We start from the raw sequence: 16,868 nt of genomic DNA, 5'->3' as shown, positions 1-16,868 counted from the left end.
ATCAGTATGATCAATTACGAACTTAAAATGATCACTTTGAATAGTGAGATGGCATTGGTACATGCCATCTTGATAGGATTGAATTGGAATCCCCTGGTACATTTCTAATTCCACCATTAGGGATAAGTCCAATTGAGAATGTGCCGAACTGTATATCTCCTCCCTCTCTTATTCCTACTCTATATTTAACACACTTTTAAGTTAAATTTAAACATCTAAGAATAATTGTGTGTTAATCAAAGAGTTCAGTCAATGGTGTTAAGTAGAACAAAAAAAATACTAAAAGGAATAAAGTAGTTAATTGTTCCTCCACAGTCAGGACAAGGGCTGATCAAGTCATCGTTTCTCATAGTGTCCATGCATGATGTTTTCCAGATTCCTCCATTTTGTTGCAAATGACTGGATTTCATTTTTTTACTGCTGTATAGTATTCTGTACATATCCCATAATTCCTTTTTTTTTTGACAGAGTGGACAGTGAGAGAGAGAGAGAGACAGAGAGAAAGGTCTTCCTTTGCCATTGGTTCACCATCCAATGGCCACTGCAGCCAGTGCACTGTGGTCGGCGCATCACGCTGATCTGAAGCCAGGAGTCAGGTGCTTCTCCTGGTCTCCCATGGGGTGTAGGGCCAAAGGACTTGGACCATCCTTCACTGCACTCCCGGGCTGTAGCAGAGAGCTGGCCTGTTAGAGGGGCAACCAGGACAGAATCTGGCTCCCCGACCAGGACTAGAACCCAGGGTGCCAGCACCACAGGCAGAGGATTAGCCTATTGAGCCCTGGTGCCAGCCCCATAATTTCTTTATCCAGACTTCTGTTGACAATTATACATAGTTATGAACCACAGTGGGACATTTCAATAAATGTGTACAATGTATAGAATCAAATTGACACAATCAGAATTTGTACTTCTTTGACATACTTTAGGATTGGGTTCTTGGAGTCCCTTCTTTCTATTATTTGCTCACAGTACATATAGGATTTTTGGAAGCTATAATCATTCTACAATGCTGTGTAACACTAGAAAGTTGTTCCTTTGGTCAAACTCTGATTTGGTACATCTTATGAGACTCCCTTATTCCCTCAGTACCCGTTTCAGCTTCTAGTAATCAAAATTCTTTGTTCAGATTGAGGATTGTTAGCTTCCACATATGAGGGAAATGTTTCACATGTTTTTCTGTGACTGGCTGTTTTCATTTAATGTGATATCCCCAGGTTTATCAATTTTGCTATAAAAACAGGATTCCATTATTTTATGGCTAAATAATATTCCATTGTTCCATTTTCTTATTTTAAAGATTTATTTTATTTTATTTATTTATTTATTTATTTAACTTTTATCTAATGAATATAAATTTCCAAAGTACAGCTTATGGATTACAATGGCTTCCCCCCCCATAACGTCCCTCCCACCCGCAACCCTCCCCTTTCCCACTCCCTCTCCCCTTCCATTCATATGAGGATTCATTTTCGATTCTCTTTATATACAGAAGATCAGTTTAGCATACATTAAGTAAAGATTTCAACAGTTTGCTCCCACACAGAAACATAAAGTGAAAAATAATAGATGATTTTTTAAATGATGATGAAATCAGATCAGACCTATTGTCATTTTTAATCCCAGTGAGAGTCAAGTTGGGAATTGATAATTACTTCTTTTTTTTTTTACAGAAGATCAGTTTAGTATACATTAAGTAAAGATTTCAACAGTTTGCACCCCCATAGAAACACAAAGTGAAATATACTGTTTGAGTACCCGTTATAGCATTAAGTCTCAATGTACAGCACATTAAGGACAGAGATCCTACATGAGGAGTAAGTGCACAGTGACTCCTGTTGTTCACTTTACAAACTGACACTCCTGTTTATGGCATCAGTAATCTCCCTATGCACCAGTCATGATTTTCCAAGGCTATGGAAGCCCCTTGAGTTCTCCGACTCTTATCTTGTTTAGACAAGGTCATAGTCAAAGTGGAGGTTCTCTCCTCTCTTCAGAGAAAGGTACCTCCCTCTTTGAAGACCTGTTCTTTCCACTGGGATCTCACTCACAGAGATCTTTCATTTATGTTTTTTTTTTTTTTTTTTTTTTTTGCCACAGTGTCTTGGTTTTCCATGCCTGAAATACTCTCATGGGCTTTTTAGCCAGATCAGAATGCCTTTAGGGCTGATTCTGAGGCCAGAGTGCTGTTTAGGACATCTGCCATTCTATGAGTCTGCTGAGTATCTCGCTTCCCGTGTTGGATCACTCTCCCCTTTATTTATTCTATCGGTGAGTATTAGCAGGTACTAGACTTGTTTATGTGCTCCCTTTGACTCTTAGTCCTTTAATTATGATCAATTGTGAACTGAAATTGATCACTTGGACTAGTGAGATGGCATTGGTACATGCCACCTTGATGGGATTAAATTGGAGTCCCCTGGTATGTTTCTAATTTTATTATTTTAAAGGCAGCATTAAAGAGAGAGAGGGAAGTAGGGAGGGACAGAAAAAGGGGGGTAGAGAGAGAAAGAGAGTGAGAGGAAGAAGGAGAGAGTTAGACCAATGTTCTATCCACTGCTTCACTTTCAAAATAACTGTAACAGCCAGGACTGTGAAAGGGAAAGCCAGGAGCCAGGAGCTTCTTCTGTGTCTCCCAGGTGGACTTCAATGCCTCAAGCACTTGGACCATTTTCTGCTTCTTTCCTGGTGCATTAGCAAGGAGCTTGTTTGAAACAGCTGGGAGATGAGCTGGCTCCCATACAGGATGCTGGCACTATGGGCGGAGGCTCAACCACTTGTGCCACAATGCCATCCCTTGCTCCATTGTCTTTATTCTAATGATGGACATCTTGCTTTATTCCATATCCTGCCCATTGAGGATAGTGTTGCAATGAATATGATGTAATGATTTCTTCTTTTAGGATATATACCCAGTAGTGAGATTGATGGGTCACATCTTGCTTTTAGGTAAGGAATCTTCATACCTTTCCCCATGTAGAAGTGCTAATTTACATTCTCAACAAAAGTATATATGAAGTCCCTTTTTTTCCACATTCTCATTAGGGTTTGTGACTGTCGTGTTGATAATAGCCATCTAACAGAAGTGAGGTGATATGTCATGGTGGTTTTGATTGAATTTCCCTTATAATTAGTGACATTGGTGATTTTTAAAATGTATTCATACCAATATGAGTCTTTTAATTATTTCCTAGCTGAATTTTTTTCTATTTGTGTTTGGATTCCTTATGTATGTTGAATATTAATTATGTTCCAGATAAATAGGTTTCAAGTATTTTCCTGTTCTATTGAATGTCTCTCCACTCTAGTTATTGTTTCCTTTGCTATACAGAAGCCTCTTGATTTTATATAATATCATTTGTCTGGTTTTAATTTTGTTGCCTAGGCTTTGGGAGTCTTATCTGAAAATCATTGTCTATATGAATGTCTTAGAGTATTTTCCTTATATTTTCTTTCAGCAATTTCACAATTTCAGATCTTACATTTAGATCTTTCATCCATCTTGAGTTCATTTTGGATATAGTGAGAGGCACAACTCTAATATCATTTTTTCAAATATTTTTTTTTATTTGAAAGTCAGAGTTACAGAGACAACAGCCACCCAGCCATCTTCCATCTGCTGGTTCACTCTCCATGTGGCTGCAATGGCTAGGGCTGAGCCAGGCAGAAGCTCAGAGCTGTAGGCTCCATCCAGGTCCACAAAGTAGGGGGTGGGGACCCACGCATTTTGGTCATCTTCTGATGCTTTCCCAATTTGCATTAGCAGGGAGGTAGGATTGGAAGTGGAACAGCCAGGACTCAAATCAACACTCATGTGAGTGCAGCCAGTCTTTCAGGCTGCAGCTAAAATCACTATGCCACAACACAAGCCTCTACAAATATATCTCTCCATATACATATTTCCAGTTTCACCAGTGCTGTTTACTTAAAAGGCTACTTTTTCATATAAGTATGTCCTTGGTACCTTTTTAATGAATCAATTTTCTGTATGTTTGTGAATTAATTTCTTGTTTATTTATCATGTTTCACTGATCATTTGTCAGTGTTTATGCTGGTATCATGCTATTTTTTTAAAAGAACTTCTTTTTTTTTCTTTTTTATTTAGTAAATATAAATTTCCAAAGAACAGTTTATGGATTACAATGGCTTTCTCCCCCCCATAATTTTCCTCCCACTCGCACCCCTCCCATCTCCCGCTCCCTTTCCCATTCCATTCACATCAAGATTCATTTTCAAATCTCTTTATATACAGAAGATCAGTTTAGCATATTTTAAGTAAAGATTTCAACAGTTTGCACCCACACAGAAACACAAAGTGTAAAATACTGTTTCAGTACTAGTTATAGCATTACTTCACATTGGACAACACATTAAGGACAGATCCCACATGAGAAGTAAGTACACAGTGACTCCTGTTGTTGAATTAACAATTTGACACTCTTGTTTATGGCATCAGTAATCTCCCTAGGCTCTAGTCATGAGTTGCCAAGGCTATGGAAGACTTTTGGGTTCGCCGACTTCGATCTTATTTAGACAGGGTCATAGTCAAAGTGGAAGTTCTCTCCTCCCTTCAGATAAAGGTATCTCCTTCTTTGATGGCCCCATTCTTTCCACTGGGATCTCACTCTCAGAAATCTTTCATTTAGGTCTTCTTTATTTTTTCCTAGAGTGTCTTGGCTTTCCATTCCTAAAATACTCTCATGGGCTCTTCAGCCATATCTGAATGCCTTAAGGGCTGATTCTGAGGCCAGAGTGCTGTTTAGGACTTCCGCCATTCTATGAATCTACTGTGTATCCCACTTACCATGTTGAGTTGTTCTCTCCCTTTTTGATTCTATCAGTTAGTATTCGCAGACACTAGTCTTGTTTGTGTGATCCCTTTGTCTCTAAGACCTATCAGTGTGATCCATTGTGAACTGAAATTGATCAGTTTGAATAGTGAGATGGCGTTGGTACATGCCACCTTGATGGGATTGTATTGGAATCTCCTGGCACATTTCTAACTCCACCATTATGGGCAAGTCCGATTAAGCATGTCCCAATTGTACATCTCTTCCCTCTCTTGTTCCCACTCTTATATTTAACATGGATCACTTTTCAGCTAAAATTTAAACACCTAAGAATAATTGTGTGTTAATTACAGAGTTCAACCGATGGTACTAGAACAAAAAAGTACTAAAATGGATAAAGTATTACATTGTACATCAACCGTCAGGACAAGAGCTGATCAAGTCACTGTTTCTCATAGTGTCCATATCACTTCAACAAGTTTCCCCTTTGGTGCTCAGTTAGTTGTCACTGATCAGGGAGAACATATGATATTTGTCCCTTTGGGACTGGCTTAATTCACTCAGCATAATGTTTTCCAGATTCCTCCATGTTGTTGCAAATGACTGGGTTTCGTTGTTTTTGACTGCTGTATAGTATTCTATAGAGTACATGTCCCATAATTTCTTTATCCAGTCTACTGTTGATGGGCATTTGGGTTGGTTCCAGATCCTAGCTATGGTGAATTGAGCTGCAATAAATATTAATGTGCAGACAGCTTGTTCGTTTGCCAATTTAATTTCCTTTGGGTAAATTCCATGGAGTGGTATGGCTGGGTTGTATTCATCAATTATATTTTTTCACTTTGAAGGTTTCTAATGTACTTATTTTATAATAATGTATATTCATTTATTTCTGATAATATTCTTTGTCATTAGTACTTGATTTCTTATCCCTATGAGTGACTGATTTATAATAAAGCCTTTATTCTATTTGTGATGGGATAAGTGCCTCAAACTAGTTGCATGGAAGCTCTTTCACCTCTTTTCTCATGTGATGATATACCAAAAAAGTACCTTTCTCATGAATCAAAATGAGGATCCTCACCAGAAAGCAAATCTGCCAACATCTGCATCTTAGAGTTTTCAATTTCCAGAATGTGAGAAACAAATTAGTTTTATTGATAAGCCACCCGTGTTATCAATTAAGGCATTTCTCTTTTATTTTATATTTGTCTAGCATAAATTAACCTTTCAAGGATTTGCTACTATCCTTCTTAAGTCAATTTAGCTTCCAGATTTTGGTGGGCAAGTTATTACCGAATGAAAGTTATTTTGGGCATTTTTTTGAGGTGGGAGTTCTTTTTGTGGTTTTTTTTTTTTTTTAGATTTTTGGTTTTTTTTTTCTGTTTTCTTTCTTTTTCTATGCACATGCATTCATATAATGTATATTTTGCAGCATAATTATAGTTTTCCTCACTATACTAGAAGGAGCTTATGCTGTTGTGTCAGAGTTCCAGTCCTTAGAGGATACTGACACAGAGCATCCAGTGTAGGTGCATGCATGACTGCAGTATGCTTCATTCCACTTCATTGAGTGTCAGCTTTCTACACCGAAACCCAGGCAGAACATCCACATCTACTTCTTTCAAAATAGGAAACCACTGTCATAGCTTGACTTCAAAAATCACAAAATATTACTCTTTGGGGATTTCTTTTCATTCCTGGGATCCCTAAAGAGGCCCCCTTTCCTTCTTTCACAGCTTGCTTGTTCCCAGGATCTGAAAGTAGCAGGTTGCATATTTAAACCTGATCAGAGCTTTGTGTTTGTATGCTGTTTGGCCGTGGATGTTTGTAGTGAACTTAGATTGCTCCTGAGTAATCTATTTTTATTTTTCTAATATTGTTGCTTAGGATGTGGTGAATGGGTGGTGGAGCTCCAGTCATAACCCTTGATTCATTATTATTGACTGTTTTCTTTCTAAGTGAATAGCACATATATGTGTGTGTGCATATATATATATATATATATATGTATATACATGTAATAGGCACATATAAATAGTTGTGTATAAAATAAAATTAAATGTCAGTCAACTTATGGAGAGAATGCTCCCATAAATTCTTAAGCTTCTTGCCTTAATTATTGCCATCATTCTGCCGATATTTCTAGAGATGAGCTGCTAAAGTGTGTCAGTGTTACTCTTAAATGTGTTTCATCAATAATTTAGCATAATATTCCAGGTGAGCATAACCAGGACATAATATGGCCCACTTATTATCTCCCTTGTTCTATATATTGAAATTTGTTTTAAAAATGGAGATTTTTAAACATTTCCTACTGTGAGGATTCAGAATTTTCATCACTTGTTTTCCCAAGTAACTGATATTAAGTTATGGAATATTGGATATGATCAGAATGACGCTATATATAGTTCAGAGAGTAAAGCTTCTTTGAAACATGCAGTCCTTTTTCACATTTTTAGTTGGCTTCCCATATTGTCTCAGAGATATTTGAAATAAGTTTAATGAACTCATCTTGGAGTTTGTTCAGTGCCTGAGATGTCATTTGTCTGAACCAGGAGTCTTAAGCACACGTAGTAAACTAGTCGACCTACAGCTGTTCTCAACACATTTGATTCATTGTGTTAATTTTTCTTATCAATTGACTTTAATCTCATTCCCAAATTACAGAGAAAATGGGAGTAAAACAATTGAGAACCTTATCTTGCTTCAGTTTGGTTTTGGGCCATCTCTTTCAATTTCTACCTCCAGATAGCCTATTCCTTCCCTCTGCATTTTTTTAAGGAGGAATTATATTTTCAACTTAAAACTTTAGGTCTTTGGGGTGGGAATTTGGTCTCACAATGGAGACACCACTTGGGACACCTGCCTCTCATTTTGGAGTGCCTGGAATAAATTCCCAACACTAGCTCACAATTCCAGGTTCTTGCTATTTTGCAACATTGGAGGCAGTAGACGATGGCGCAAAGAGTTGGGTATCCGCCACCCACCTGGGAAAGCTGGTTTGACTTCCAGGCTCCTGACTTCAGTGTGGTACAGTTTGGGCTGTTGCAGGTATTTGAGGATTAAATCAGTGGACGGGAGCTCTTGGTTTGCCTGTCACTCTAATTTTTAAATAAATAATTAGAAACAAACCTTAGGGCCCTGTATTAAAGCATTTCTCTCTTTTTCCATCAGGTTGTACTGCTAATTCTAATATTCTGTCTCTCCCCTGCCCCGAGTCTCTGCACTTCCCAGATACCTATTTGTGGGAGCATAATTGTTTTGGGGAGATGATAAGGAGACTGAAGGATGGGGGACACAAATAAGCATCTAACAGAATTAACATCCTTGGATTTCTGTTTTCTATCAATTTTAATTTTTCTGCTTAAGTATCATCTGCTCAATCTTCAGTATTGTGTTTAACACAATTTTTAAATTCATTGTAAGTTTTGTTTATTTACTTTGATTTTCTTGGTCGACAGCGATAATTTCATTCAAGACCTGTAGAATGGCAGATGCTGTTTCCTAGTGTGTTTCAGGTTCCAAAGGAATGAAGAGACATAGAGTCTCCATAAAATCTAACTGCATGAATGGATGTAGACTCTAGCATGTTTTGTCAATGCTTGGAAGATCATATCTTCCTCTAAAATTCATTTTATTCCACATATTAATTAATTTTTTAACATTTATTTAATGAATATAAATTTCCAAAGTACAGAATATGGATTACAATGGCTTTCACCCCCCATAACTTCCCTCCCACCAGCAGCCCTCCCCTTTCCCTATCCCTCTCCCCTTCCATTCACATAAAGATTCATTTTTGATTCTCTTTATATACAGAAGATCAGTTTAGCATATAGTAAGTAAAGATTTCAACAGTTCGCACCCACATAGAAACATAAAGTGAAAAATACTGTTTGAGTACTAGTTATAGCATCAAATCACAATGTACAGCATATTAAGGACAGAGATCCTACATGAGGAGTAAGTGCACAGTGACTCCTGTTGTTGACTTAACAAATTGACACTCTTGTTTATGGCATCAATAGTTACCCTAGGCTCTTGGCATCAATAGTTACCCTAGGCTGCCAAGGTTATGGAAGGCTTTTGAGTTCACCGGCTCTGATCATATTTAGACAAGGTCATAGTCAAAGTGGAAGTTCTCTCCTCCCTTCAGAGAAAGTACCTCCTTCTTTGATGGCCCCGTTCTTTCCACTGGGATCTCACTCACAGAGATCTTTCATTTAGGTTTTTTTTTTTTTTTTTTTTGGCCAGAGTGTCTTGGCTTTCCATGCCTGAAATACTCTCATGGGCTTTTCCGGCAGATCCGAATGCCTTAAAGGCTGATTCTGAGGCCAGAGTGCTGTTTAGGACATCTGCCATTCTATGAGTCTGCTGTGTATCTCACTTCCCACGTTGGAACGTTCTCTCCCTTTTTTATTCTATCAGCTAGTATTTGTAGACACTATTCTTGTTTATGTGCTCCCTTTGGCTCTCAGTCCTATCATTATGATCAGTTGTGAACAGAAATTGATCACTGGGACTAGTGAGATGGCATTGGTACATGCCACCTTGATGGGATTGACTTGGAGTCCCCTGGTATGTTTCTAACTCTACAGTTTGGGGCAAGTCAGCTTGAGCATGTCCCGAATTGCACATCTCTTCCCTCTCTTATTCCCACTCTTATATTTAACAGCGATCACTTTTCAGTTAAGTTTCAACACTTAAGAATAACTGTGTATTGATTATAGTATTCAACCAAAAGTATAAAGTAGAACAAACAAAAAAATACTAAGAGGGATAACGTATTAAGTTCTTCATCAACAGTCAGGGCAAGGGCTGATCAAGTCACCGTTTCTCATAGTGTTCATTTCACTTCAACAGGTTTCCTTTTTGGTGCTCAGATGGTTGTCACCTATCAGGGACAACATATGATATTTGTCCCTTTGGGACTGGCTTATTTCACTCAGCGTGTTTTCCAAATTCCTAACAGGGATCACTTTTCAGTTAAAATTTAAACACCTAAGAATAATTGTGTGTTAATTACAGAGTTCAACCAATGGTACTAGAACAAAAAAAATACTAAAATGGATAAAGTATTACATTGTACATCAACCGTCAGGACAAGAGCTGATCAAGTCACTGTTTCTCATAGTGTCCATTTCACTTCAACAAGTTTCCCCTTTGGTGCTCAGTTAGTTGTCACCGATCAGTTAGAACATATGATATTTGTCCCTTTGGGACTGGCTTAATTCACTCAGCATAATGTTTTCCAGATTCCTCCATGTTGTTGCAAATGACTGGGTTTCGTTGTTTTTGACTGCTGTATAGTATTCTATAGAGTACATGTCCCATAATTTCTTTATCCAGTCTACTGTTGATGGCCTTTTGGGTTGGTTCCAGGCCTTAGCTATTGTGAATTGAACTGCAATAAACATTAATGTGCAGACAGCTTGTTTGTTTGCCAATTTTATTTCCTTTGGGTAAATTCCAAGGAGTGGGATGGCTGGGTTGAATGGCAGGGTTATATTCAGGTTTCTGAGGTATCTCCAGACTGACTTCCACAGTGGCTTTACCAGTTTGCATTCCCACAAACATTGAGTTAGTGTCCCTTTTCCCCCACATCCTCGCCAGCATCTGTTGTTGGTAGATTTCTGAATGTGAGCCATTCTAACTGGGGTGAGGTGAAACCTCATTGTGGTTTTGATTTGCATTTCCCTGATTGCTAGTGATCTTGAACATTTTTTCATGTGTCTGTTGAATTCTTCATTTCATTATGATTTCTCTTCACTATCACAGTTTCATGTTCTACTAGTTGTTTCATTTCATTTTGGTTCCTCCTTAATATTTCATTTTCATGAGAGAGACTTTCTATCTTGTCCATTAAGGATTTCTGAGGTTCGAGATTTTGTTTTTGAGTACTTCTTAATGTTCTTATCAATTTTTTGAGATCCACTTCTTGCATTTCTTCTATCTCATCATCTTTGTAATCTTGAATTGGGGTGTCTATTTCATTTGGGGGCATCATAGTGTCTTCCTTGTTCTTGTTACCTCGCTTTTGCATTTGTTGTTTGGCATATTGGAGAAATTCTTTGGTTTCTTTGCTGTGGTGTTTTTTCTCATTATACTGTTACTCTAGATTAAGTGGACTGTCTGCTTTTGATTGTTCTCTTGCTTGCTCTCTCTCTCTCTCTCTCTTTTTTTTTTTTTACTCAGTTGGGAAGTGATTCCACACAGCTGAGTGGAACTGAGAGTAGTTGATGTATGAAATCTGGCCCCTGTGGGTATTCGTCTGCTTACTGCTGGGACCACACAAAGAGTTTATGCAGCCCTCAGTGTGGTCTCAAATTTCTCAGCAATCTCTCACCGTGTTTCCAAGGTTACCGAGTTTGTGTACTTGGTGAGTTCTCTTGCCCCCCCCCTCAGTTTTTCACAGTCTCAGTTGGTTAGCTCCACACTTTCATTAGGTGTTAACCTCCTGTTATTTCTCCCCACCATAGTCAGGTTTTTCTGCTTGGCTAATGAGGGGCACCCGCTTTACATATGCAAAATGAGGTGAGCAGCTTTACATAAGTAAAATGGCGCCTGCCCTTTGTCTTGCTCAGCTTTGTAAGGTGAGTGGAGAGAGAGGCTAATGTCCTAATGTCCGTGCCATTTCCCCTTATTTATTCGATTTTTTTCTCTCCTCCAGTCAGCCTGGTGAACTTTCCCCAGTGGGGTTTCAGGCCTCGTTCTCTGCAGGCTCTTTCTGCCTTTCCCTGCCAGTGTCTCGGGTTACCAAGGTCTTTGTCTCACCTCCCCTTCCAGCGCTGGCGTGTAGACTCTGCGGCTCCCGCAGCTTGGCTTCCATGCTATATTAATTTAATAATACTTTATGCACCAGTTAGAGCTAAGTATATTATGATCTGGATTGCAATTACTTTCTTTTTACAAATAAATTCAAGGTTTATATTGATGTGATGGAGTGAAGAGAGAGACAGAGAGAGGAAGCGACAAGGACATAGCTATCTTTTTTCCCTCTGATATGAACGAAATCTTCCCTGAGAAGGGGGCGTTTCCTAGTATACAGTCCTTCAGCTCTGGTCTCACACCACATCTCTTCAGAGGAAAACACTGTCCTCTGGTTGTCTCTATCTGTTCAAGCACCCTTTAACTTGTTCCTTAGCACAGGTTTTTACTAAAACTTTTCTTGGCAATTCCAGATTATTCAGATTTCCAAGTAACTTTAGGATTAATTTGAAAATTTCTAAAAAGGTAAAATAAAAAAAAAAAAGGAAATGTTATGGTTAAAGGAATTTGATATAGAGCCCCAAAGCAGGGCCCACTCACTGAATGCATACTAAATCAGTCACTGACCAGTGGGTAGTGGAAGAAAATAGGAGATTGATTTGCAATATGCAGAGCAAAGAGTTGATCAGCTAGGTTTCAATTCCTCAAGTTTCCAAGGAATTAATCGTAGTGAATTTTAATCACTCAAGTGGGGATTCCTTTTCATGGCATCATTCTTCTGGTCCTCCCTCTTCAGTTCTCTTCTATTGAAGGGTACCCCTTGATTACATTGTATATACATGGATAACCTCATCTCAAGATCAATGGATTAACAATTTTAATTTCATTTGCAACCTCAATTCCCCTTTCCCCATGTGAGGTAACATACTCATATCCTTAGGTGTCAGGGGTTATCATCAGGTAGGTAATTTGCAAGACAGAGTTATTGTTCTATTCAGTATTTCATTCTAAAGTCCTTCATGCTGCTAACCTTACTAGTTTTTATCTGAACACTATACCAAATTATATCAGTTTTTTTTTTTGCCTGGAACTATTTGTTTTATTTTCTATTTTAGCATATCAATATGATTAATTATATTCACTGACTTCAAAAGAAAAACTGAATTTGCATTTCCAAGATAATGATCATGGTGAAATATTTTTTCATGTTTTTGTGTTCTTGTTGCTAAACTTTGTTATACTTTTTTGCATTTATGTTCATAAAAATGCTGAGATGTAATTTTCTTTGCTTATAATATGTTTGTTTAGATTTGGAGTTAGAGTAATTTCCTAATAGAATGACTGATTGATCTTCTGTAACCTGAGTTTCTATCAAACTATGATTTCTTCCTTAAACGTTTGGAATAATTCTCCAGTGGAAGAATTCAGACAATTTATATAACAGTTATAAAACTAAACTTCTAGTATTTTAACAGATACAAAATATCCAGGCTATTTATTTCTATTTCAGTAAAATTTTGTATTGTGTATTATTCAAATGATTTGATGTTTTGAGGTTAATTTTTTGAATTTTTAAAAATATTTACTTTTTTATTTTGAGAATCAGAGTTACAGAGAAAGAGGGAGAAACACAGAGAGAGGGGTATTCCATCTAGTGAATCACTTTCTGGCTGAAGCCAGGAGTGTCTTCCTGGTTTCCCACTTAGGTGGCAGGGACTGAGGTACTTCAGCCATATTCTGATGCCTTTCCAGGCCAGGATTGGAAGTGGAGCAACTGGGACTTGAACTGGCACCCATATAAGAGGATGGCATGGCATGCAGTTGATTAACCCACTACAACACAACGCAGACCCCTTGTTGAATTTATTTGAATTAAATTGTTTATGATATTCATGATAGTCTCTAATTGTCTGTAAGGAAACTAGCTAGAGATTTACTTTTTGATTTGCTTGCTTGGAGGATTTTTAAAATTACTTTTTTTAAAAATTGTTTACTTTTTACAATTACTGATTTTAAAATTACTGATTCCTTATAGTGGTGATTTGTGACTTCCGCCTTTTTTCCTGAGAATCCTGGCTTAGAAATTTATGATTCTTTTAAAAAATATTTATTTATTTGAAAGTCAGAGTTACAGAGAGGAGAGGTAGAGACAGAGAGGAAGACATAGATCTTCTATCCACTGATACACTCCCCATGTGGCCTCAATGGCCAGGGCTGTGCCAGGCCAGAGTCAGCAGCAAGGATCTACATCTGTGTTTCCCAAATGGATGCAGGCGTTCCAAACACTTAACGCCATCTTCTGCTGATTTCCTAGGCCATTAGAAGGAAAGTAGATTAGAAGTGGAACAGTTAGGACTTGAACTGGGACCCATATGGGATGCCAACATTGCAGAAAGCAGCTTTACCTACTACGCCACAGCACTGGCCCCAAGATTTATCAATTTTATTGATTTTAAAAATCATATTCTACAAATTCTATTCAAAATATTTCCAATTTCACTTTTGATTGCTTTGACACATTGGATTACTAAGAATTTGTTACTTTTCTCCATGGATCTTTCTACTATTTGCTTTTAACAATTTTGCTGTAGTCAGAAATACTTCCCATGATTACAATCCTATTCAACTTAATATGAATTGACTTATAAACAAGGAAATGAGGACTCTTTGGGAGTAATACGGCTGAGAAGGCATCCTTATAATGTGGGAATCTTGCTGTCCTTTGAGGTCAAGATCTGCAATGGATTTCAGAGTTGGAGCAGACAGTGAAAAAAATAATGGAAATTATGGCTGGTGCTATGACTTAGATAAAGCTGACACAAATGAAATAGACTAAGGCAGATACAGCTATGTATCAAAAAATCTGGAATTCTACTTTTATGTATGCTATGTATAATCATTTAATATTCTACATTTCCTAGCTTTTACTTTAATTTCCTGTGTTTTGTGCATTTGTGCAGTACTTTATAGAAGTACATAATTTTAGCTTAGTCTTTCAGTTCATGAATTTTCAATTAAGTTTTGTTTAATGAACTCTTTTACCAATTCACTAACTTTTAGTATCAAATATATAAATATGTACACATATTAATATATGCACAGGCATAGAAATGGATACACACATTTTACCATTTAGATAAAGATTCTAGTTGTAAAGGTGATGTTTCTTGTTTATTTATAATAAATTACATACTAGTTTTGAGTTATAGTTTATGCTTGTTTTCAATAGAAAATTATAAATTAAAAATGGCATCTTGTTTTGTTACAAAACATTCCCAAAGCTGGTTGGAGACATTGCTATAGAGCCCATAAAACTGGATTTACTCAACCAACACGCAGCAAGCCAATCAATGATACTGGGGTGGTGGAAGTAAGTTTTTATTGCAAAGGTCACAGCAAGAAGCTGGGCAACTTCTGCTTAATTCACAGGTTTCCGAAGAGGTTAGGAGTAGATATTCTTAATATCGTGAAGGGGGGCTGAGAAGTGTGGGTTCTACTCATGTTCAAGTTCCTGGTAGGTCTTTAGGACTTGTGGTCCTCCTTTAATTGACCAGTGATACTGGGTTCTTTATGTAACTTCAGTGATGGTAAAGTGGGCTCCAGTCAGTGTAGGGGCTACATGTAGCACATAGCTACTTCTTGCACAGGCCCTAGTGTTCCTTGAAGAGAAACTTCTCAAGACAAGATTGAACATCAGATGGTTGTCTGTAGTAGAGACAAATGGCATCATGAGTCTGTGTTCAGCGAAACTATTGGACCAGCTGTACCAGTCCTCAATTCAGTGGGCTAATTTTAGTAAAATGTTAATTTGCTATCATTAAGAGCATGACATGGGGATTTTAAGCTAAGAAAAAAAGTTTGGGAGATCATGGGAGATTGGGGCATAATAGAATTTAACATCTACCTGAATACTCAGTTTCAGTCATACAGTCAGACTTTGGTAAAGAGATCTATGCTTTTACTCATAAAAAATGTTTAAAGATGCATTATCTTATTAAAATGCCCTGATTTTCAATTAATAATTGTGTATTTTATTTATTGACATTGCAATGTTTAGTACATCTGTAAACTTTGAAATTCCTTTCTATTTGACAGAAGGAATAAAGGGGTAGAGTGACATAAACATAGGTTTTTATTTCTTGGGAAACAAAATTAAACAATACTTAAACCAATACCTTGAATGGAGAATGAATACAAAGTCTTTTTAAGTAAGTAAAATGTTTTTTAAATCAACATGAAATAGTATGACTTGGCTAAACTACAAAGTAAGGTTGTGTAAATTATATAATGGATTATTCAGCCCTAAAATATTGAGTGGGAATGTGAGAGGGAGGAAGAAGAAAGGTTGGGGCTTGGGCGGGAGGAAGGATGAGGGGGGGAGTGTCACTATGTCCTTAAATCTATATATATGTAAGTCTTGAGACTTGTATAACTTAAATAAAATATAAAAAAAAAGAAAAAAAAAAACACTGTCCCATTCTCAAAAAAAAAAAAAAATACAAACACTGAAGAATGTGGATACTCATCTGTATCAGAATATAATTTTTTTGACAATTGTTCATTATTCTCATATCTTCCAAAAGAGTTAAGTGCAGTATTTGGTGTGAAGAGTGGCAATGTAAACTATTTTGACTAACGGTCTGTGGATGAGTGTTACAATTTCTACATCTGTGTTAATCCATTTTTTGTTGCTATAATGAAATATCTGACTTTGGACAATGTATAAAGAAAAGTGATTTATTTAGCTCATAGTTTTCGTAGCCCAAAGTCAACAGTTTGGCCAGTTTACTTGTTTACCCTGTGGTGAAGGTAAAAATCTCATGGTGGAAGGCAGCAGGATGACAGGAGTACATGGGGAGAAAAAAATATCACAAGGACAGCAAGGGGGCCAGAGAGAGCTGTAGAGGTCAGCCTCATTCTTTAGTAAGAACTCAGTCTCATAGGACCTAACAGAGGTCCAGGGAGAATAATGTGAACCCCTTCTAAGGGCAATACACCCCAATGATCTAATCACATCCCACTAGGTCCTGCCTCTGTTTAAAAAATAAATCATTCATTGTCAATTTATTTGAAAGACGTAGACAGACAGATATAGATCTTCTACCTGCTCACCCTCTCCTCAGAAGCCAGGGCTGTGTCAGGCCAAAGCCAGGAGCCTGGAACCCAATCTGAATTTCCTACGTGGGTAGTAGCAGGGAACCAACCATCTGAGCCATCACTTCCTGCCACTAAGGGTGCACATTATCAGGAAGCTGCACTGAGAGTAGAGGAGCCAATACTTAAGCCAGGTACTGCAACAGGATGGTGGTATCACAAGCAGTTACTTAACCACTGGGCCACATGCCCACTCTGGCCAAGTCTCTTGTGGTT

The sequence above is a fragment of the Oryctolagus cuniculus genome, chromosome 4, assembly GCF_051225735.1.
Source record: "Oryctolagus cuniculus isolate XC-2025 breed Fujian yellow rabbit chromosome 4, ASM5122573v1, whole genome shotgun sequence".
Classification (NCBI taxonomy): domain Eukaryota; kingdom Metazoa; phylum Chordata; class Mammalia; order Lagomorpha; family Leporidae; genus Oryctolagus; species Oryctolagus cuniculus.
The sequence above is the reverse complement of the archived record's forward strand: the minus strand, read 5'-3'. Positions refer to the sequence as shown.